Raw genomic sequence first — 24,822 nt, 5'->3', positions numbered from 1 at the left:
TGAGAAGTATTTTCTTCTGGAGCTGGGTATGGTGGTGCACACCTGTAATCCCAGCAACTCGGGAGTCAGAGGCAGAAGGATAGCAAGTTCAAGGCCAGCTTCAGCAATTTAGTGAGGCACAAAGCAACTCAGTGAGACGCTGTCTCTAAATAAAAAATACAAAATAGGGCTAGAGATGTGGCTCAGTGTTTGAGAGCCCCTGAGTTCAATCCCCAGAACTCTAAATAAATAAATAAGGGCCAGGGATGTGGCTCAGAGATTAAGTGCCACTGCTTTCAATGCCCAGTACCAAAAAAAAAAAAAAAAAAGGATTCTTTTCTGGAAGGTTGATTTTGATTTTTCTTTAAATGTTCAGTAGAATTCTCCAATAAAACTATTTGAGCCTCAAGTTTTTGTTGTTTTGGTTTGGGTTTTTTTGTGGTTTTGTTGTTGTTGTTGTTGTTTGTTGTTTGTTGTTGTTTTTCAAGAGGTGGGGGAAATAAATTATTTAGAACAATTTAGATTTACAAAAAAATTGAGAAGATGCCATAGTTTTCATATGCCCCATATACAGTTACCCCCATTATTAATGTCTTAGATTAGTATGATACATGTATTAATTCGTGAACATATTGATATTACTATTAGCTAAAGTCCATACCTTATTCAGATTTTCTTACTTTCTACCTTGTGTGCTTCCTCCATTCCAGGATCCCATCTAGGCTACCACTTCCATTTTGTTGCCATGGTCCCTTAAGCTTTTCTTGATTGTGACAGTTTCTCAGACTTTTCCTTGTTTTTTCTGAGCTTAACAATCTGAGAGAGTAGTAATAAGGTATTCTGTAGGATTTCTACCTACTGGAATTTCTCCAATGTTTTTCTCAAGATGAGACTGGAGATATGGGTTTCTGGAGGAAGACCACTATTACTATCTACATGATTTATCATTGTTGATGTTGGCCTTGATCACCTGGCTGAACTAGTATTTATAGAATTTCTCCACCGTAAATTTACTTTCTTTCCTCTCTACTTTCCATGTTTTGGAAAGAAGCTTTTATATGCAGCCTGCATTTTAAAAATGGAGGGTTATACTCCCCTTTCTTGAGGGCAGAGTACCCATGCAAATTACATTGAATTATTTTGCATAGAAGATTTTATCTCTTCTCCCCATTTGTTTTCTTATTCAATTATTTATTCATATATATATATATATACTCATAAAAATTCATTTTATTAACTTTTTTTTTAATATTTATTTTTTAGTTATCGGCGGATACAACATCTTTGTTTGTATGTGATGCTGAGGATCGAACCCGGGTCGCATGCATGCCAGGCGAGTGCACTACCGCTTGAGCCACATCCCCAGTCCCATAAAAATTCATTTTAAACTTTAGATTATAATCAATATCTTTTTAAAAAAATTTTATTGGGGCTGGGATGGTGGCTTAGTGGTAGAGTGCTTGCCTAGCATGCATGAGGCACTGGGTTCGATCCTCAGTACCACATAAAAATAAAATAAAGACATTGTGTCCACCTAAAACTAAAAAATAAATATTAAAAAAAAATTTTATCATCATTTTTAAAAATTGTTCTAGCTTGACCTTTGGGAGTTTTTTTCCAGGTGGCACCTGTGTCTTTTTGACATATCCCCATTCATATGAAGTTTTGGTTTTTTGGACGGCAGCATGGGACAGCTTCTAAATTGTAAATTAAAGTTATTTAATGATTATATGACTACTCAGATTGTTTATTTCATCTTGCATGAGTTTTTGTAGTTTGTGATTTTCAAGGAATTAATTCATATATTCTAAGTTATCAATTTGTTCTGCTCTTGACACTAACGAGCTATATGACCTTGGGAAAGTCACTTGAACTCTGGAACACAACAACTCAAATGCAAATTTAAGAATTGGACCCAACAAGCTCTAAGAGCCCTTTCTATTAAAACTTTCTGTACTCTACATGTTGCAAAGCCACAGCTGAGTGCAGTGTAATGAACTGATTCAGCAGGAATCAAATACTGAGATTTTGCTTGAGATGTTCAAAGTCTAACCTTGTGCTCACCCCTGGATCACTGACCCTTAGCAATATTTCCTGACCATGCCTCCTCCTTTCCATTCCCATTATCACCATGCTCCCATGAATGCTTAGACCATTGAAATAATCTCCTCCTGGGTATCCCCATTTTCTTTATCTTTCTTGACAATGCACTTTACATTCTGTGATCTGGGTTATCTGAGAAATGTATGATTATTGAAGGTAGATTGAGGGAGACTTAGAAAGCTGCTCCTCTAAGATTTCTCAAACTGTGCTCCTTTTCAAAGCTGCTATACACACAGATACACATCTGTATTAGTCTGTTTTTTTTTTTTTTATTACTATAATGAAACACCTGAAGATGACTGCTTACAAAGAAAAAAGTTTATTTTGGCTCATGGTTCTAGTGGTCCAAGGTCAAGGTATCTGCATCTGGTGATGGCCTTCTTGCTGGCAGAGTCCCAAGGAAGTGCAGGGCATCACATTACAAGAGACAGGGAGAGTCTACATGACATATGTCCTCTGGTCTCTCTTATAAAACCGTAGAATTCAATTATTGGGGATGTACCCTAATGACCTTATCTAATTGTAATCACCTTCCAAAGATTCTATTTAACACATCGTAGTTGGATTAAGTTTCCACCCTCTTAATACCTCACAATGGGAATTAAATTTCAACATATGAACCCTTGGGGGACATACTCAAATGATATCCAAACCATAGCAGTGATATAAACTACTTGAGAAAATTCCATATTCCCCTTTTGGAGATTCATAACTCACAATTGTATATTCAAAGGTCTGAGAAGTCCTACAATAAATAAACTTTCTAAATATTATTTAATCTAGAGTTCTCAGTCTAATTTGACCAAAAAAAATTTTTTGGTTGCTACAAAATATCTATTAACATATATATTAATACATATAATACATATGGTGTTCTGAAGAATATAGTTTTAAATTTCTAATTAGCTCATTTTCTAGATAAGGAAATGAGTTTAGAGAAGTTAAAATGATTTGTGAAAAATCACAGGACTACTTAGTGGTAAAGCTGGACCTAAAATCCAGGTTTCCCAAATTCCTGATGGTCTGGTATTCTTTTTTTTTAATTAGTTTTACATGACAGTAGAATGCACTTTGATACATCATATATGAAGTGTATATGTATTCATGATTTAGAATCCCACCTGTCATATAGTTATATATGTACATAGGGTAATAATATCTGATTTATTCTACTATCCTTCCTACCCTCATACCCCCTCCCTTCACTTCCCTCTACCTAATCTAAAGTAACTCTATTCTTCCCTAGCCCTCCTTCCCACATTGTGAATTAGTATCCACATATCAGAGAAAACCTTCACCTTTGGCTTTGGGAGATTGGCTTATTTCCCTTAGCATATTCTCTAATGCCATCATTTACCAGCATATATATATATATACACACACACACACACACACACACACACACATATATATATGATGGAATATTATATATATAATATTATATATATATATAATATATATATATATATATATATATATATATATATATATTTATTTATTTATAAAACATTTTTAATCCATTCATCTTTTGAAGGGCATCTAGGTTGGTTCCACAGTTTAGCTATTGTGAATTGAGCGCCTATGAACATTGATGTGGCTGCATTACTGTAATAAGCTGATTTTAAGTCCTTTGGGTATAAACTGAGGAGTGGATTATCTGGGTCAAATGGTGATTCCATTCCAAGTTTTCTGAGGAATCTTCATACTGTTTTCCATAATGGTTGCACCAATTTGCAGTCCCACCAGCAATGTATGAGTGTACTTTTTTCTCCACATCCTCGCTGACACTTATTGTTGCTTGTGTTCTTGATAGTTGCCACTCTGACTCAAGTGCAATGAAATCTCAGTATAGTTTTCATTTGCGTTTCTCTAATTGCTGAAGATGTTGAACATTCTTTTCATATTTTTGGTATATTTGTTGATCAGTTACATTTTTTCTTCTGGGAAGTGTCTGTTCAGTTTGGTCTCATATTCTTTGCATCATAACATATCATCACCTTTGAGCCAGGTCCTAGGGCTACTGAAAAATAATATGACTTTTTAAATTAATTTTATTATAAAATATTTCTGCATATGAAAATTGTTTATAACATGTATATGGGATATAAAGTGATATTAAAATAAATACCTAAGTATCCATCACCCAGCTTAAGAAATAGAATATTATCAGAACTTGGAAGATTCTGTAGGCCCCTCTCCAATTGCACCACCCTGTGTTTTCATTGTGCTTTTTGCAGACTTGTTCTTCTTTAGAGTTTGCTTATAATAACACATTCATCACACACACACACACACACACACACATAGCCCTAAAATACATTATCATGTTTTGCATATTTTGAAGCTTTAATTAAGATATCACTCTATTTTCCTACAACTTGCAAAGTTTTTGCTTATTAATTTTTTGAGATCCCTCTATGTTGATAAGTATAGCTATAACTCTCTCATAGCTATGTAGAATTCTGATGTGTCAATGTTTTTTTGTTTTTTTTTTTTTTTTTTTTGCTTTATTTTGTTTATTTATTTTTATGTGGTGCTGAGGATCCATCCCAGGGCCTCACAAGTGCTAAGGGAGGGCTCTATGGCTTTACCATTGAGCCACAACCCAGCCCAATATGTTACAATTTATGTATTCATTCTCCTTTCAGTCAATATTGTTTCTTTCCGTCCAACTTTGTGTTGCTATTACAACACCTACTTGGAGCTGAAACTAGGTAACTAATAAATGACAGATTTTTTTTTTTCCTCATAGTTCTGAAGGCTGGGAAGTTCAAGATCAAGAAGCCAGCAGCCTTGATTTTCTGGTAGGAGCTGCTCTCTACTTCCAAGATGATGCCTTGTTGCTGCATTCTCCAGAGGGGTCCTGTAACTTCAAATGGCAGAAGGGTCAGAAGAACAAAAAGCCATCTGGCTGTAGTGGGGCATGCCTATAATTCCAGCGGCTGAGACAGGAGGATCTCAAATTCAAAACCAGCCTCAGCAACACAGTGAGACCCTAAGTAACTTAGTGAGACCCTGTCTCTAAATAAAATATTTAAAAAGAGATTGGGATGTGGCTCAGTGGTTAAGTACCCCTAGGTTCAATCTCTAGTACAAAAAAAAAACTAAAAAGGCAGACTCCTTCCATATGACCATTTTATAATGACATTAATCTATTCAGGAGGACATAGGCCTCAAAATCTAAACATTATTTTCATGAATTAGGGAGGATACATTCAGATACAGCACTTTTTATTTTGGTCTATTACAAGCAATGTTGCATAAATTGTTTTATATGCACATACATATTTTTCTTCTCTAATTTAGAGTATTAATATCTTTAGCCCTAATTTATATATAATGAATAAAATTCTAGAAGTTAGTCATACAAAGAAAGAATAGATTTAAATACATAGTCATATATATATACACATATATATGTACACATGTTTGTAAGCAGAACTTCTTATATTCTTCTAGGCTATAACCTCAGAGAGAAAATGCTAAATTACAGCATATATCCATTTTCAGATTTATTAGAGAACATGAAATTGTTGTTCAGTTTATAATTTACATTCTCTCCAGCAGTATATAGGGTTTCCATTGTAAACATCCTTGACATTATCATGTCAAACATTTTTAAAAACTTTATATTATGCAAAAATTCAAACAGATACAAGAACTATATTGTAAACCATCCCTCAACTTTGACATTTACTAACTCATGGCCAATCTTCCACATCTTTCTTAGAGTATTTTAAAGCTAACCCCAAGTATTATATCACTTTATCTGTAAACATTTCAAAATATGTCCCTGAAAATTAGGGACTCTGCCTTTTAAAAATTGTAAAGTAAACCAAATGCAGTGGTATATGTCTGTAATCCCAGTGACTCGGGAGGCTGAGGCAGGAAGATTGCAAATTCAAGGCCAGCCTCAGCAACTTAGTGAGGCCCTAAACAACTTAGCCAGACCCTATCTCAAAATAAAAATTTAAAAAATGGGCTGAGGATGTGGCTCAGTGATCAAGCACCACTGGATTCAATTCCTGGTACCAAAACATTAAATAAATAAATAAATATTATAGAGTAAAATGCACAAATATTAAGAGGGTTGCTCACTGGTGAATTTTTTTTAATACGTTCACAGGTGCTAAAGTCAGATTAAGATCTAGACTATTTCCAGCTTCTTTGGAAGTTTTGTCTGTGTCATCCTTAAAATTCATGAGAACAATGTAAGTATCTTGCCTAAAGTTTAACAGTAAGTTTTTAATATCATAAAATATCCATTGGATGTTCAAATTTCTCCAATTTGTCACATGCCTTTGTTTTTGTTGTTTATCTTATTGCCTACACAAACCAGTGTCCAAATAAAAACTATCCTTCTCCACTCCTGCAATTTTTCTGCAGTTTCCTTTCATTAAGATTTTGTTGAAGAAGGTTGCAGTGCTATTTAACATGTTTCTCTGTTCCCTACACTTCTAGTAATGTGTTTGTTAGATTCAGAGGCTTGAGCAGATTTGGAATCAAATTTTCAACAAGAACATTTCATAAGTGGTAGTATGTTCTTCCACCAGGAGGTATATAAAGTTTTGTTGTTTCTGCTTTGTAAGTAATGGCAGTGACCATTGAATCTGCCAAACTTTAAATTTGATGATGTGATTTGTGTGTGTGTGTGTGTGTGTGTGTGTGTGTGTGTGTGGTGGTGGTGCTGAGTTGGTGCCCAGGGCCTTGTACATTCGAGGCAAGCACTCTACCAATTGAGCTAAATCCCCAGCCCCCAGATGATGTGATTTTATTTATCTATTTCCATGATTTACTAATGAGATTTTCATAGATTTCATGCTTTTTTTCTTCTGTGCATTGCCTGCTCTTGTCTTTTTTCCTTTTGCCCCACTGGACCGTATGTCTTCTATTACTAATATTTAACAGCAGTTAACATATTTTGGATACTAATTCTTTGTTGGTTGCAAACATCTCTCAGTTTGTGGCATTCAACCTTTGGCCTCTGAGGATTTCTCTTACTTTGTTATCAGCTTGGACGTTCTGTGATAGTCAAGCCAAAGTGACTCCATTTTGTTTTGTCACTCCATTCTGTAAAACAACCATGTCAAATAGAAGGGTCATGACTGGGGCAAGATGTTCTTTTCCTTTTGCTATAGAATCTTTAAGAACATGGAACTACCTAATGGGGCATTGTTTCTGTAACTAGGGTAACTGGGCTCTGTTTCTGTAACTGGGGAGACTGGGCTAACTGTGATTGGTTAGGCTTCCCTCCACTTGACTACACTGTCCTGCTTCTGTAACCTGGCTTGCTTGCATTGGCTAGACCCCCAAACATCCCTTTTGCGGTTTTCAGGCTTATAAGGAGCGCCCTTGCAATTGTTCGGGGCTGATCAGGGGAACAGCTTTATGTTCTGGTCAGTCGCCACCGATGTGCTTCAATACAGGCTTGATTCAATTATATGTGAGTAGTCTGTAATCAATTTATGAAACCCTGGGAGGGGGCTGGGGATATGGCTTGAGCGGTAGCGCGCCCGCCTGGCATGCATGCGGCCCGGGTTCGATCCTCAGCACCACATACAAACAAAGATGTTGTGTCTGCCGAAAACTAAAAAATAAATATTAAAATTCTCTCTCTCTCTCTCTCTCTCTCTCTCTCTCTCTCTCTCTCTCTCTCTCTTAAAAAAAATTAAAAAAAAAAAAAGAAAGAAACCCTGGGACGAAGCTTTAATTATAACAATACATTGATTGAAAAGATGTTCATTCTATCATGTAAAGGGCACAGACACACACACAACTAACAACATGTGGTATAATAAATATAATGTGAATTTTACTGCAGAATTAGCAGGCAGTGAATCAGCAGAGTACTGGGTACTCCATTCTCTCACTATCCTATATTTAATGTACTTGGCTAAGGAATAGCTAATTTGTGGAGAAATTTGACTATGACAGATGATAGGAGTTTCCTGGTCAATGAAACTAGCTTGTTTAAAAAGGAGGAGCCTCTGGATTCTGGAAAACTGTTCTGCTGGGTGTTGTGGCTCATGCCTATAATCCCAGTGGATCAGGAGGCTGATTCAGGAAGATCATGGGTTTAAAGCCATTTTCAATAATTTAGCAAAGCCAAGGCCCTAAGCAACTTGATGAGACCCTGTCTCTATATAAAATATAAAAAAAGTGCTGGGTATATGGCTCAGTGGTTAAGTACACCTGGGGTGAATAGCTGGTACCAAAAACAAAACACAAAACTGTTCTTCTGCTCAGCTAACACAGATCTGCTGAGGCAGCTTTTTGCTAAAATACAGAAATGGGAAAGAGTTTGGGCTTCCAGAGCCATCTGGATTCTCTCTCCCTATATCTGAGGTGTTTTGTAAGGGGATATTTTGGGGATTTCTAGCCTGCCATTTTCCCAGAAATGGAAGTCTTCCAAAAGATGTTTTAAGGTCAATAGAATGCTCACAATCAGAGCTGTCCCTAGAATAACATAAGCCAAGTTACATGTGATTATTAGATTAATCTTCCTAAATATTTCACCTATTCATATTAATCTCTGGCTGAAAATCTTTCAGTAGTATGTACATGCTAATTCTTATGCATTAATGTCCTCAGATAAACATTCACAATCTTTTGCAATCTTGTCCCAGTTGAACTCTCTAACCTTACCTTTACACAGATTTCCACCCTTCTACCTAGAAATCATTAATGACCATTAAGAAAACCAAGAAATTCTATTGCTTTCCTTCTTCCCTCCAGTTATCTAAGTCAGAAGCATTCTCTAAGACACATTCTCAGTTTTCTGTGAAGTAGTCTATGTGAACTATTCATTGAGTAGAAGTGATGACCTATGATAAAATTAGTGATCACAGAATACCCATATGCTCCCCATGTTTCCTAGCCTCTTGTGCAGTTGGGCTGCGGCTGTGAAACTAGCTCTAGTTGGAGGACTGTGGGGATGATATGCATCCCTTCTGGCCCAAGGCAGTTTGAAGTTAGCATGCTTTCTTTAGGCCTTCTTTCCACTATTGTGGTAACTGTTCCATTCTAGATAGTGTTGTTACAATGTTGAAGAGAAAAACATCCTGTTCACATTGAACATCCTGTGAATAAGAAATAAACCATAGAACTTGGGAGAGTTGATTTGTTTTCTCAGCATTGACTAACCTATGCCTTTTTATTTGAGGTCTTACTTCATTTGAACAACATAAAAGTATATTATTTCTTGACTCTGGTACTATTTTTTCTTTCTCTGTGCATCACTATTACCTACCAAACCTCACCACTCTTATCCTCTGAAAAATATCCCCTATTCCAGAGGCATGATCCCTGTATGAGAACTCAGGTTCTTTGTGTTTTTTGTTTGTTTGTTTGTTTTGTTTTGTTTTCTTTGAGACAGGATCTTAGTTGCATAGGTCCCTGCTAAATTGCTGAGGCTGGCCTTGAACTTGTAATCCTTCTGCCTTAGCCTCCCGAGCCCCTGAGATTACAGGTGTAATTGTGTTCTTCTAGCCCTGACCAGTCCAGGGCATCACACACAACCTGGGCCAATGAGTTCTTCTCCATGATTTGGAACCTAAAGAGTCAATTTAGACATTTTTAGTAACTAGACCTCTAGGATATAAAACTAGGAGCTGCCAGCATGTGGAAAAAACAGGCCTACCATGATTGAGTAGACACAGGGAAGCAGACCCTACTTCCAGTTGTTTCTGAGACTTACACTTTTTTTCTTGATGTTTGTTTGTTTGTTTGTTTTTCTTTTTCTGACTTTTTTTTCCTTAGTGGAGAAAAAGTTCATTTTGGATTATAGTTTCAGAGGTCTCAGTGCATGGTGGGCCAATGGCCTGAGGTGAGGCAGAATATCATGGCAGAAGGGTATGATAAAGGAAAGTTGTGCAGCTCATGGCAGCCAACAAGCAAAGAAAGAAAGTGAGTTAGAGAGAAAGAGCAAGAGAGTGGAATCCCATAGTTTTCTAGGAGCACATGCTAATGACCTCACTGTAAGGTCCTTCTCCTCCTCCTCCTCCTCCTCCTCCTCCTCCTCCTCCTCCTCCTCCTCCTCCTCCTCCTCCTCCTCCTCCTCCTTCTTCTTCTTCTATATTTTTAGTTGTTGATAGGCCTTTATTTTTTATTTATTTAACATGCAGTTCTAAGAATCGAACTCCGTGCCTCACACATGCTAGGCAAGTGTACTAGCTACCGCTGAGCCCCAGCCCCAGCCCCAAGGCCCTACTTCTTATATGGGATATTCAATATTTTATTAAAATAGGCTTTGGGATAGATGGTGGATGATTTTGTCCAACCATAGGCTCTTCTGAGAGTTCTGAGCACATTTAAGATAGTCCAGGCTAACTATACTAAACACATTTTTACTTCATACATTTTCAACTTACTAGGAGTTTACCAGATATAATTCCATTGGAAGTTGAGGAGCATCTATAGCTTCTTCCTTCCTATGGCTGAGTTGTACTTCATTGCATGGGTGCATTTTACAGTGTTTATCCATTCGCCAGTTGAAAGACATTTTGGTTGTGTTCAGTCTTATAAAGCCATTAAAAACATGGGGGGATGAGAATAGGAAAGACAGTAGAATGAACTGGACATTACTTTCCTATGTTCGTATATGAATATATGACCAGTGTAACTCCACTTCATGTACAACCACAAGAATGGAATACTAATTAGAATAAGGAATACCCATGCATGTATAATATGTCAAAATACACTCTATTGTCATGTATATCTAAAAAAGAACAAATAAAATAAATACAATAAAAACTAAGGATAACAAGAAAGAAAAACATTCACATACAGGGTTATATGTAAATATGAGTTTTTATTTCACTTGGGTAAATACCCAGTAAGTAGTGGGATTACTGAGTTGTAAAGAACATTTTTTTGTGTGCCAGGAATTAAACCCAGGAGTGCTTAACCACTGAGCCACATCCCAGCCCCTTTCCATATTTTATTTAGAAAAAGCATCTCGCTGAGTTGCTTAGGGCCTCACTAAATTTCTGAGGCTGGTTTTGAACTCTTGATCCTCCTGTCTTAGCCTCCCAAGCATATGTTACCACATGCAGCTGTAAAGTACATTTTAAGAAATCAAATTGTTTTCCAAATGGCAAAATATGAGAGTTCCATTTGTTCCAAATCCTCATCAGTACTAGGTATTATCAGTGTTTAAAATTTTAGCCATTTGGGCTAGGGGTGTAGCTCAATGGTAGAACTCTTTCCTGGCATGCATGAGGTCTTGAGTTCAGCCTTCAATACTGAGAAAATATATATTTTTAAAAAACTGAAATTTTGTCATTCTGATAGGGAAAAGTGTGACCTCATTTTAATTTTTAATTTATCATAACTAATTATATTGAGCATTTTTTCATGTGTCTAATTGTCTTTCTTATGTCTTCTTAGAGCTGGGAATTGTTCTCAGAGGTAGAGTGTATAGTCAGAATGTGCAAGGCCTTGGATTGGATCTTCTGTAGCCTCCCCTGTCCCACAAAATCATATATTTCTTCTTTGCTGAAGCACCTGTAAAATCTTTAAAATTGGTTTGTTTTCTTGTTATTGAGTTTTGAATATTCCTAAAGCATTATTTTCTTTAATTTCAAAATAAAAACTGTACTTTTTCAGTTAGACATGTAGTATATAAACTCATTTAAAAAAAAACTAAGGAACACATAAAATTTTAAAGAAAATAAGAACAAAATTATAAAACTTTGTCTTGATTCTTTTAACCACAAAAGAACAAAACTTCAAGACACCAAGGAACAGAAACTCATCAAAAGCAAGTCTGATACCAAGAACTATTCCAAAGTTACCACACTGCTTCCAGCCCACTACTATAGGTAAGATATCCTCCTGCATATGGACTTCCAAAATGATGTGGCCCACATGGTCTAAGGGCTGGAAACAGACCCACTGCCAAGTTCCACCAGCATGACCAAGACCCTGCTCTGAGATGGAAATGTTGTCTATACATTTTTTTTTTTTTTTTGAGACAGGGTCTTGCTTTGTTGCCTAGGCTGGTCTCCTAGGCTCAAGTAATACCCTTGCTTCAACCTCCCCAGTAGCTGGTACTGTTGGCACATGCCAGATGTATATACTTTAAAAAAAAAATTTTTTTGGTCGTAGATGAACACCATACCTTTATTTATTTATTTATTTTTATGTGTTGCTGAGGATCTAACCCAGGGTCTTACATATGCTAGGCATGTCACTGAGTACAAACCCAGTCCAGATGTACACACTCTCTCTTTTTTTAACATTTATCTTTCAGTTATAGTTGTACACAATACCTTTATTTTATTTATTCTTATGTGGTGCTGAGGATCAAACCAGGGCCTCACATGTGCTAGGCAATGCTCTACCACTGAGCCACAACCCCAGCCCTAGATGTATACACTTTTAATATCATCTCTCAGGTAGAAACAATGGCAGCCACCATTCTCTTAGCTTTTATAAGGCTGTGAAATTGTGAAATTTAATTATAATTTTGTTATCTCACACAGATGCTTGGGGAGAGTCCTTCTCTGTTCTCTAAACTATTGAACATAAAGCAAGCACTCTTTCTTCACAAAAGAAGGGCTTCTCAGAGAATTCTACAAATGTTAATGTTGTGGTTTGAATATGAGGTGTCCTACAAAAGTCCCTGTTACTGTGAGAGTATTTAGAGGTGAAATGATTAATTATTAGAGCTGTAGCATAACCAGTCCATCCTGGTTTGCATGGATTGACTGGGTGGTAGCATAGGCAAGTGGGGTGTGGCTGGATGAGGTGGGTCACTGAGGGCATACTCTGGAAAGCTTCATCTTCCCTGAGGCCGTGTCCCCTCTCTCTCTCTCTGCTTCCCAGCTGCCATGAACTAAGTAGTTTTCCTCCTCCACACACTTTTGCCACGATATTCTGCCTCACCTTGGACCCAGGGGCAGTCAACCATGAACGGAACCTCTGAAATCATAAGCCAAAATAAACTTGTCCTCCTCTAAATTGCTCTTGTCAGATTAAATTTTCTTGTCACAACAAAAAGCTGACTAACAAAATTCTCTTTCCTTGGTATGTGTGTGTGTGTGTGTGTGTGTGTGAGTGTGCATGTACATGAGCACACATGCATTTATATATTCCTTAGCTCTACCCACCACAAGAGTTTATAATAATGAATGCACCTAATGCACAGGTCTTGTTATGGAAATACCATTTTCTGTGGTATCTGGAGTCTACAATATCTTCTTGAACCAGGAAGTAAGGAAATGATCTTAACGATGGGACATATTGAAAGGAAACAGAAGGCAGCTTGAATAGGGTTTCCACAGGGAAGATTTGGTACAATTTGAGTATCAAAATAAACAATGATAATAACATATTACAGAACTAATCCAGCAGTCAAGAAACCCAGGCGTGGAGATTGATCCTGCGGGAGAAAGGGGTTCGTCATGGCAGATGACCTGAAGCGTTTCCTGTATAAGAAGTTACCAAGTGGCCAATGATAATGCTCCAGAACATGCTTTGAGACCTGGTTTCTTATCTACTTTTGCCCTTGCTACTGACCAAGGTAGTAAACTTGGGCTTTCAAAAAATAAAAGCATTATATGTTACTATAACTCTTACCAGGTGGTTCAGTTCAATCGTTTACCTTTGGTGGTGAGTTTCATAGCCAGCAGCAATGCCAATACAGGACTAATTGTCAGCCTAGAAAAGGAACTTGCTCCATTATTTGAAGAATTGATAAAAGTTGTGGAAGTTTCTTAATGGAAAAATGATTTCTGATGTGTATAAGGTCTTTATTGTAACAATACAATACCAATCCAGCAATCTTTAGAACACAATAATACTTTTATCTATGTACTCGAAAAGGCCCCTTTTCCCTCACCTTATACTAAAGAAAGAGCCTATAATGTATAGACAGATCAATTGTTATATTTACTTGCATAAGGTCTTTTCTTATTTAGTGAGATCTGGGGATACCACAGAAATGGTTCAGTCTATCACAGCTCCCATGGAGTTTGTCCAGTCACCAGATATAAATGAGATTCTATTCAGTGGATCGGAATCAAAATGGTACATTGATCCACTTGAGCCATTATGTGCTCCCTATTGTACAATACTCCCAGGCCTGCAGGAATGCAGCAGGCCCTTTTTATTGTGAATAATAATGACATATTTTTCTTTATGTTGTTTTATTTCTTTACATTGATGTGAGGAAGACAAAGTAGCTTAGTAAAAGTAATAAAATCAGTACAATCACTAACGTTCATTTGGATATATTATTTTGTAGTATAGATGAAGATTACTAATTTCATTCTTCTCAGAGGGTGCTGCTCTTTAATGAAAAGAAAAATTATAGCTTATGGTGTTTTTTTCCTACTTTGCTTTCTATAACCAATCAGTGTTTTAATGTTTGTGTATCTTATAAAATTCAAATGTGATTTGTTATTGAATTCTGTTTCCAGTATCAGTATCTATATAAACATGATAGTATGGTCTTTTTTCATACATGAGTTTAAATAAAATAGTATTTAAAAAAATAATAATAACATATTACATCCCATTGAATAAAAAGAAATCTATGACTCTACATCAACATAGACAAATGAAATAGGAAAGACAGTGGAATGAATCGGACATAACTTTCCTATGTTCCTATATGAATATATAACCACTGAAACGCCATATCATGTACAACCACAAAAATGGGATCCTAAAATTAATTAATTTTTAAAAAGAATGAAGTCCTAAGAATAAGTTATATTCCATGTATGTATAATATGCCAAAATACATTCTATTGTCACGTAAAAAGAACGAATAAAAAATACAAAAAAAAAATAGACAAATGAATAAAAACACTATGAGAAGACCAACTCTTCCCTTAGAGAAGAATGATAATAGGTGTAAAAGAATTGGTAGAGTTTTAAAGATTGCCACTCATCAATTATTATGATAATTCAGACATGAAACATTGACTGATGCTAAACTGGATGGCAAAGGTTCAGTGAGGAACAGGATATTTACACAGACTCCAAGCTTCTCCCCGGAAAGTAGATATCAATTTCAAAAGGAAAAAGAGTTGCTTTGCCATCAGACACTATTAAAATCATTTTGGGACAAACTAACACCATGTGCTACCTATAGGGAATGCAGTAAGAAAAGCTCACAGCCACTTCTGTGATAATCCTGCCAAAAATGCATAGCCTCAACCTAATCATGAGGAAAGAAACATCAGACCAGCCTCACTGAGGAAAGTCTACAAAATAACTAGGTTCTGGACTGAAGGAAACTAAAGAAACATAACAGCTCAGTTCAATGTGTGGCCCTGGATCAGATCCTTTTGCATTTAAGGCTATTATTCAGACAATTGGCAAAACTTAATGGTGTCTCTGACTGAGGAGTAAATGGGAATTCCTTGTGCTATTCTTGCAATTTTTCTGTAAGTTTGAAATTATTTCAAAGTAAAAAATGAAAAAGAAACAAATCATAATTAGAGAAAAGCTAGAAGAGTGTGTGATTTATATATAGATGAGGGAATAGGACAGAGCACTCAAATAACCTCTTCTTTGTGGCAATTGGATTAAAAAAGCCTTCCAATTAAAGGATAAAAGAGCAAAATCACTGTAAGATATCAATATTTCCTTCATAAACCTATAGTGAAAACATTTCAGCAAATAAAAATTTTATTAATGAGCAAAAATACAACAGAAATAGATCAATCAGAAAAGGAGGCATGCCTACTAATGTCCATCAACTATACATTGAATAGCAAAAATTTTAACTGAATGAAGTCACATACAGTTCAAAATCCAACACAAAACATAGGGCAAAGAGCCAGAGGATATTCTAGGGATGGGTTTTAGTACCTAAATATAACCATCTGGAGCTTTTTTTTTTTTTTTTTTAAAGAATCAACCTACTCAGTCTTTTCAAATAAAGGATACACCTTTTAATAGGAAATCTATATTTCAACATAAAGATAGAAGACACACCATGCCCTTAGCTGAGTCAATCTCTAGAGGAATAAAAGCTCTATTTTAGAATCACATGTTGTACTACAGAAACATGACTAATGGCAAATTTGTTTCATGTGATTATTCACATGAAAACATATCCAACAAGGAAGGACCTTATGAACTGGCAACTTATATACTAAGTTAAATTTGTACTTCTGTTAAAATAAATATGTGGGGCCTGGGTTGTGGCTCAGTGGTAAAGTGCTTGCCTAGCATGCATGAGGCACTGGGTTTGATCCCCAGCATCACATAAAAATAAACAAATAAAACAAAGGTATTGTGTCCATCTACAACTAAAAAAAAATTAAAATAAATAAATAAATATGTGGGAGCTGGGCGTGGTGACACACACCTGTAATCCTAGCAACTTGGGAGGCTGAGTCAAGTTCACAAATTTAAAGCCAGCCTCAGCAACTTATTGAGGACATAAGGAACTTAGCAAAACCTTGTCTCAAAATAAAAAAATAAAAAAGGGCTGGGGATGTGGCTCCGTGGTAAAGTACCCCTAGGTATAATACCCAGTGCCAAAAATAAATAAATAAATATTTCTGGGAATTTAACTCAGTGGTAGAGCACTTGTCTGGATTCAATCCCCAGTACTGAATAATAATAATAATAATAATAATAATAGATTAAATTAAATAAATATGTGTCAGCTGGGTGTGGTGGTAGGTGCCTATTGTCCCAGTAACTTGGTAGCCTGAGGCAAGAGGATTGCTTGATACCAGGAGTTCAAGACAAGCCTGAGAAACCCAGTGAGACCCCATCTCTAATAATAATAACAATAATACTTTTGTGCTCTTGACAGCAGCTCTAAGCAGGAAATAAACTATGATCACTAGCCCTATTTTATTAATGAGGAAACTATATCTAAGCAAAGTAAAGTGCCTTTCCAAAGTTGATACTTACAGGTAGCAGAGCTCCAAATCAACACAGACATCTTATTTCTAAATGCATGGTAATCTTATTTTACCAGATTTATTCAAAAGAACCACAAATCAACATAAGCAGTAACTTTGAGGTCAAATCATTTTTAATGTTGTATATATAGATCAAAAACTCATTCATCCAATAATAGGAAATGTAAAGTACTTGTGTACCTTGTTTCTAAAACATTTAACATTTATTAGACGTATTGATAGGTGCTTAAAATTATATCTATTATGTTACAAAAACTGAAGCATAAACCTTCTTCCATAATCTTCCATAATCTTACTATGTGTTGACTGGCTGTTGTTCTGTTCAGACTAACATTCAAGATGCAAGGAAATTTTTCAGGGAATCAGAACAGGTTGTAACCCAGAATCTGTGACAGCAAGTCTGATTATCTCTGGTCAGCCATAAATTAAGATCAGCACTCATGAAATAAGTTCCAGACAGCTTCAGAAAATAACATTTTCAAAAAATATTTCTACAATGCTTAACTGATGTGGCATCAAACTTGAAAGACAATTCAGTGGATTTGCATCATGGTTAAACAAGAATCATCTAGCTAAGTCTGCCTGTAATGGTTTTCACATGTTTCAAATATGCCATAAGTAGACAAAATGGGAGTGTCAGATGAGACTATGTCACTATTTGGTCTTTAAAAGTCAATGAACATTTCAGCAAAATTCCTATGTTTACTTTCAATTTTTTTTTCCTAAAAATCACATTGAAATAAAGGCACAGATTGAAGACCGTTATTTTTTTTTAAAGTTATTCATTCTCCAAATATTTATTGATGACACACCAGACACACAATCCAAGTGAATATATCATTTTCTTATGTTCATAATAGAAATGAAGTAACTAAGTTTTATTTCATTTTGCTTTTGAGACAGGGCCTTGCCATGCTGCCCATATGGGCCTCTACCTCCTGGGCTCATGGGTTCCTCCTGCCTCAGCCTCCCTAGTAGCTGGGACTAAGATGTGCACTACCCTGCCTGGCTAAATTAAGTAAATTTTGGTTAACATGCCAGTGGCAATACAAAACATATTTGCTCATATTTGAAACCCAAAATATTTGTCATTTTAGAATGTTTTTTAGATTAACTAAGGCACGTTCTGAAGTATTCATGTCAAATGCTGTAGGTTTAATTGTCTCCGTTAATTATATCAGAGCCAAGTCAAACACTTGTGAATGTCTACAAAAATAGAGAATGAGCTTGTTATGCTTGGGGAAAAAAAAAGATGGAAGAATGAGGTGGAAAAAGGTGATTGAGAGTAGAGAAAGGAAGTGATGGGGAATTGTGTGAAATGAGGATGAAAAACCTAGAGGATCAGAGAACAAAATGTGAACCTGATCACACCACTTTCTTGCTCAACACCCTTCAAATGCAGAGAACAAGAATGCTGGGTTCCCATCTGGGCTCTTACTCTTTCCTGAAGGTATAAGTCCCCTTTCAACACAGAGGGAAAGAATGCCAGACAGCCACTTTCCCAGGATTCACAGCAATGCTGGGTTCCTGTGATCTAGTTCTAGCCAATGAGATATGAGGGATTCTGCTAGAGGTTTCTGGAACAGACTGTTCTCCCTGCTATCAGAGACTCTGCTTACTTTTCCAGGTCAATGAGTATAACTGTGTAAGAAAGCTTGGACTTGCTGTTGCTATTTTAGGATTAAAAGGAGCCATATCATGGGTTAGAAGAATGAAAAGATAAAACAGTGAGCCAAGCCAGGTACTACGTTTCTCATATGAGAAACTGTTTAAAGTTTTTCTTGTTTAAGTCACTAGAAACAAGTTGTCGTTCGTAGCTGAAAGTGTTCTAATAAATACATTAGTACTGTCTTAGGTTGAAGTTCAAGCTATCTATATTTACTAAGGCCTTCAAATCTTAATAATCTTCCCTCTCTTTACTTCTCTAGGCTCATCCATCTCTCATCACTTTTCCATTTTGCATTCTTTTCAGCGTTTACAGTTCACCAGTCAAAAGTCCTTTCTTCATCCTTTTAGGCTAGCTTCTGACCAACTGTCTTCAGTCCCACCACACCTACTCTAACTAGCCACTACTGCTCATCATTTAGGACTCAGTGAGTATCACCTCCTACTGGAAGCCTCTACTGACTTCCAGGACCCAGAATGTGTATTTGCTTTTTTTAAAAAAAAAACCCCTAGAGCTTTGAACTTCCACAGTTATTGCACATATTTCACTTTAAAAGGTCTGTGCCTCTCTTGTTCATTATTGGATTCTAAGAACTTATTATGGTAGTAAGCAGTCACATCTTGTAGAACACATGAATGAGTATATTGGAAGCAAAATAATCTCAAAGGTCAATTAGAAAAAGGCAAACAACTTGTACATGATAAATATGTACAGGTTTTTTGTCAATTAAAAAATAATTTAAGGGCTGGGGCTGTAGCTCAGTAGTAGAGTGCTTGCCTAGCATGCGTGAGGCACTGAGTTCGATTCTCAGCACCACATAAAAATAAATAAAGATATTGTGTGTCCATCTACAACTAAAAAAATATTTTTAAAAATAATAATAATTTTAAAAACTCCAAAAGGCAAATGTCCCACTAGAAAACTATACAATGATGAGCAATTTTGTTATAAACAGATGAAAAGATGATCAGTCCTGCTAACAACCAAGAAATACAAATTAAAAGAATCACATTGTATCATTTTTCACCAAGAGATTTGCAAAATGAAAAAAAAATTTATCCAGAGAAAGAATGAAAATATTTTCAGGAATGTTACAATGAAATGGGCACTCTCATTCACTGTAGGGGAGAGTGTAAATTGTATGAACGTATGAACTTTCTAACCATAAACCTCAATGCTTCAATAGTGCTCACTATTTAACCGAGTAATTTCCCTAGAATGCATTCTAAGGAAGTGATCATGCAATTAACAAAGATGTTTGCATAAAGATGTTCATTACAACCCTGCTCAATATTTTAAAAACTTTAACCTAAGTGTCCATCCAAATAGGACTTGTCCCCACACAGTGGAAATCTACATGGCTTTGAAAAAAGGTTGAAAAAATATGGATATCTTCATATGGATAAATATCCATAATATATTTCTAATGGAAAAGTATTTATGTAGCATTAGTACATAATGTTGTTATTTTTAAAAAGTATTAAAATCTGATGAAATCAGATTCAAAACAATTAAATTAGTAAATTGATTGAAACATGCTATTCAAAAAACATATTTGACTAAGATGAATATGGCCAACCACTAGTTTTGTTTGTGATACAGGAAGTTTATTGATGACCATATCTATTACATCTTACATATCCTAAACTGAATTATATCCCCCAAATTGTGTATATTTATAATGTACTACCTGATGTACTGAATTACTAAATCAAGCTTATTAACATATGTACTAAGTCACATATTTATTTGTGGTGAAAACATACAAAAAAATCTATTTTCCTAGCAATGGTGTGTGTGTGTGTGTGTGTGTGTCTGGTACTAGAGCTCGAACACAGAGGTGCTCTATCACTGAGCTACATCTCCAACACTTTTTATTTTATTTTGTAAATTTTGAGATAGGAGCTCACTAAAATGCTGAGGCTGGCCTTCGACTTTTAATATTTTGCCTCAGCCTCCCAAATTGCTGGGATTATATGCATGAATACCCCATCTGGCTAGCAATTTTCAAGTATATAATACGTTGTTACTAACTATAGTCACCCTGTGATATAATAGATCTCTTGCCTCAGTAGTTTAGCAAGGCCCTTGCTATAAAAAATAAAAATTGAGGATATATTTTGGTGTTAAAGCTCCCCTGGGTTGTACCATTAAAAAAAATAAAAAGTTGTGGCACACTCAGTCCATTGCTCCGTGATATTAGTTGCCATTATTTGTATTAGTGTACTTATTCTCCTTTTATATCTGACTTCTTGGTATGTCTCTTTTCTGGTTACTCTTTCTCCTTATTCTAGGTATAGATATTTCCTAAGATTTTATTCTCTGGCCTCTTATTGTTTAAGCTTACCTGTGATTTCTATTTAGATGGCACTCAATTATATATTTATATATATAAATATATTAATATATCATATTAATATGTTTTATTGACACAATATATATTTTATGTATTTATTGCATATTTACATATAAATGTTATATTTTATGTATAAATTTGTTTATTGTCCGCTATGATTTTTGAGCTACAGACTCTTTTCCTAATTTTATTTTATTTTATTTTTTAAAAATATTTATTTTTTAGTTTTAGGTGAACACAATATCTTTATTTTGTTTCTATGTGGTGCTGAGAATCAAACCCAGTGCCCCACGCATGCTAGGCAAGCATGCTATCATTTTAGCCACATCCCCAGCCCTCTTTTCCTAATTTTAATTGGTACATAATTATAAATATTAGTAAGGTTCACAGTTACATATTTTCACATAAACACAAAATAATTTGCTCAATTTATAGACCCATTTTTCCACTATCAGTGTAATCCTGACAACTAGCAAATCTCATAAAAGCCATGCTGAACTCATTTATCTGTATAACTAGTTTTTCTCCTGACTTCTGCTTTTCTCTTCCTCCCTCCACCACTTTTTCCTCTTTCCTTCCTTCCATTTTTTTTTTTTTTTTGGAGATGTCATTCATTATTCTGCAAACCTTGAATTCTGGCTGTTAGGTCAGGTCCTAATTCCCCTTTAGCCCTGCATTCAATCTTTTGTCAAATCATATAACTTCTCCCTTGAGAATAACTTTCCTTTCTTCATTGCTCACTCATAGACATTATATCACTGTTTCCATCTCCTGTCTTGCCTCACTCAAATCTATCTTACAATCCACTGAAGATTTTTTTTCTGAAGTGCAAGTACAGTACTTGGTAATGACCAAGTGAAAGTCAGGCACAGTGCTGCATACCTAAAATCCCAACTGCTTGACAGCTGAGGCAAGAAGATCACAATCTCAAAAACAGCCTCAGCAACATAGCAAGATCCTCTCTCAAAATAAAAATAAAAAAGGCTAGGGATGTAGCTCAGTGGCAAAGCACTCTGGGTTCAATCCTCAGTATGGGGAAAAAAGGGGGGGTTGGGGGGAACAGTGGCAAGGGGCCTGGTGATATAGTTCAGTGGTAAAGCAACTTGGACGCAATCTTCAGAACTGAAAAAAAAAAAAAGAAATGAACTAAGTTTTCTGACTTATCTCCTAACACTAACACTCCCTTATAAGTTCTCTACATTCTAGACAAGTTAGACTACACTAGAAACTTAAAATTTATAAATTTACTATTGATATATGATTAGACTGGTTTTCCAAAAGGCCAAGAGACATTTGCTAATTTATTATCTACCTGGGGTCCAATTTCAAATCATAAATGTTATAAAATTAGTGACATGAGTGTGCCTTGCCAGATGTCCAATAGCCACACCTCATTTTGACTGGGTCTCCCAGTTGTTTTCTACTTATCATCATGTATTCAGCAATTTTTATCAAGGTTCTGAAAGGAGTACATGTATTTTTCAATCCCTCTATACTGTCTTTTAGAGAAAAAGTATATGCTACAAATAGCATTTGTGATTTTGTTGTTTTATAGATCTAATTTATGTCAGGGACTGTTATTTGCTAATCCTTGGAAATGCCCAGTGAGCCAGGTGTGGTGGCTCACACCTGTAGTCCCAGCCACTCAGGAGGCTGAAGCAAGAAAAATTCAAGTTCAAGGCTAGACTCTTCAACTTACTGAGGCCCTAAATACCTTAGTAAGACCCTGTCTAAAAATGGAAAATAAAAAGGGCTGAGGATGTAGCTCAAAAATTGAACCCAGTAGTTAGTGCAAAAAAAAAAAAAAAAAAAAAAAAATGCCCAGTGTCATCTGGTTTCCAAAATCCTGTTTACTTTGTTCCCAGACCCAGTATTTTTTAAAAAATATTTTTTTAGATGTTGATGGACCTTTATTTTATTAATTTATTTATATGTGGTGCTGAGAATCAAACCTAGTGCTTCACACATGCTAGGCAAGTGTTCTACCACTGAGCCACAACCCCTGCCCCCAGTCCCAGTATTTTAATTACTTCTTAGTGCAGAGGTAAATACCCCAAAACTTAATGACTTAAAACAATAACCATTTGTTTGCTCATAAAGGTATATGCAATTTGGACAGGATTCTGAGAAGACAGGTGGTCTCTGTTCCATCGTACCAGCTACGATGTCTAAACATGGAGGACTTGCCCCCAAAACAGCAGACTCACAAAGCTGGTTGTCAGTACTGGCTGTTGACAGGGAGCTCAGATGAAGCTCTAAAAGACAGGGATAGGGTTTAAATTTCCTTCATGCAGGCCTCTCCAGATGCATGCCTGGGCTTTCCATTACATGGAGACTGGGTTCCAAGAGGGAGAAAATAGAAGCTGCCAGGATTATAGAATGCCTGTGTTCAGAATTCCCAGATTGTCACTTCCTCTGCATTCTGTTGGTCAAAGAAATTATAGGCTCAGCTCAGAATCAAGGGGAAGACATAAGGGTCGGGGGCATAGCTCAGTGGTAGAACACTTGCCTAGCATGCTCAAGGCTTTGGTTTCAATCCCCAACACTGTTAGAGAAAAAGGGAAGGGGCGGGGGGATACATAAGCACTATCTCTCTTTTTTTTTAATTTTAGTATTTATTTTTTAGTTTTTGGTGGACACAACATCTTTGTTTTGTATGTGGTGCTGAGGATCGAACCTGGGCCGCACGCATGCCAGGCCAGCGCGCTACCGCTTGAGCCACATCCCCAGCCCCTAAGCACTCTTGATGATAGGAATGGCTGCATGTTAAAAAAAAAGAAAAGAAAAAGGGAAATTATTTGGAGTTGTGTTGGAAGACTAGCCTACACGTATGCCAGGCACAGTGGTGCATGCAGTGACACAGAAGCCTGAGGCAGGAGGATAACAAGTTTGAGCCTAAGAAACTTAGTGAGACCCTATCTCAAAGTAAAAAGTGCTGGGGATATAGCTCAGTGGAAAAGTGCCACTGGGTTCAATCTCTAGTACCAAAAAAAAAAAAAAAAAAAAAGAAAAAGAAAAATATTCTTATTTCTTCCACTAAGATAACAGACTACCTCATCCTATTATAATCAGTTTATAGAGTAGGACAGGGGTGAGCAAAACACAGTCTAATGACCAACTCTGACCTGTGGTCTATTTTCATATGGATCCTAAGATAAAAATGGCTTTTGTTTTTAAAGGATTATAAAAAGTAAGAAGACTACATAGTAGGAATCATATGTATGACCTGTGAAACCTAAAATTACTCACTATCTGGCCTTATACAGAAAATGTTTGCTAACCTCTGTTCTAGGATATCATCATCTAAGGTCCAGGAATAGACAGAGCTCCTTAGGTGCAGTTCCTTGACTGTGAGTCCTCAGACATAGTTCTATGAACCATGAACTCATAGAAGTGTTCTAGATGTAGGAGCACAAGGATCCATATTTGATCAGATTATTTAATCTGGAGACCAGTGAAATAAAACATGAAGTATCTGGTTGCCATACCACCAACACCTAACACTACTGACCAGAGAGGTGGTATCCTGCCTTCGGGATCCACCAGGGTCCAACTTTGTGGTGGATCCTGCCCCTTCAACCCTATGGAGTACCACTATGCAAAAGGCTTACTACATAGTGGTCCTGCCCACAGTGGAGACAGCTTTGTCCTTCAGTCCATGCACACTGGGTCTGTGGTGGGAATAGCAGCTCTGATGATCTTTGAATCTCCTTTAGGGTCCTTTTTGCTTTTTTTGAAAAATAATGCCTTCCTTCAGTCCATCCCATTTTCTTTATTTCCTTTAGTCCTCACCGGCTGTGTTTCTGTTATTATATTCCCAA

The 24,822-nt window shown here is 36.2% G+C and overlaps 1 long non-coding RNA gene and 1 pseudogene across 1 annotated transcript in view; one reads left to right on the top strand and one right to left on the bottom strand.

The window, feature by feature from the left end:
* LOC139705234 (uncharacterized) overlaps positions 1 to 24,822 on the bottom strand; it is a 106,364-nt gene that overhangs the window by 73,904 nt on the left and 7,638 nt on the right. The gene's annotated exons all lie outside the window — the stretch shown is intronic.
* Positions 13,432 to 13,846, top strand: LOC114095919 (ragulator complex protein LAMTOR3 pseudogene; annotated as a pseudogene).

This window comes from Marmota flaviventris, chromosome 3 (genome assembly GCF_047511675.1).
Source record: "Marmota flaviventris isolate mMarFla1 chromosome 3, mMarFla1.hap1, whole genome shotgun sequence".
Classification (NCBI taxonomy): domain Eukaryota; kingdom Metazoa; phylum Chordata; class Mammalia; order Rodentia; family Sciuridae; genus Marmota; species Marmota flaviventris.
Note: the sequence above shows the minus strand (reverse complement) of the source record. Positions and strands in the feature narration are given on the sequence as shown.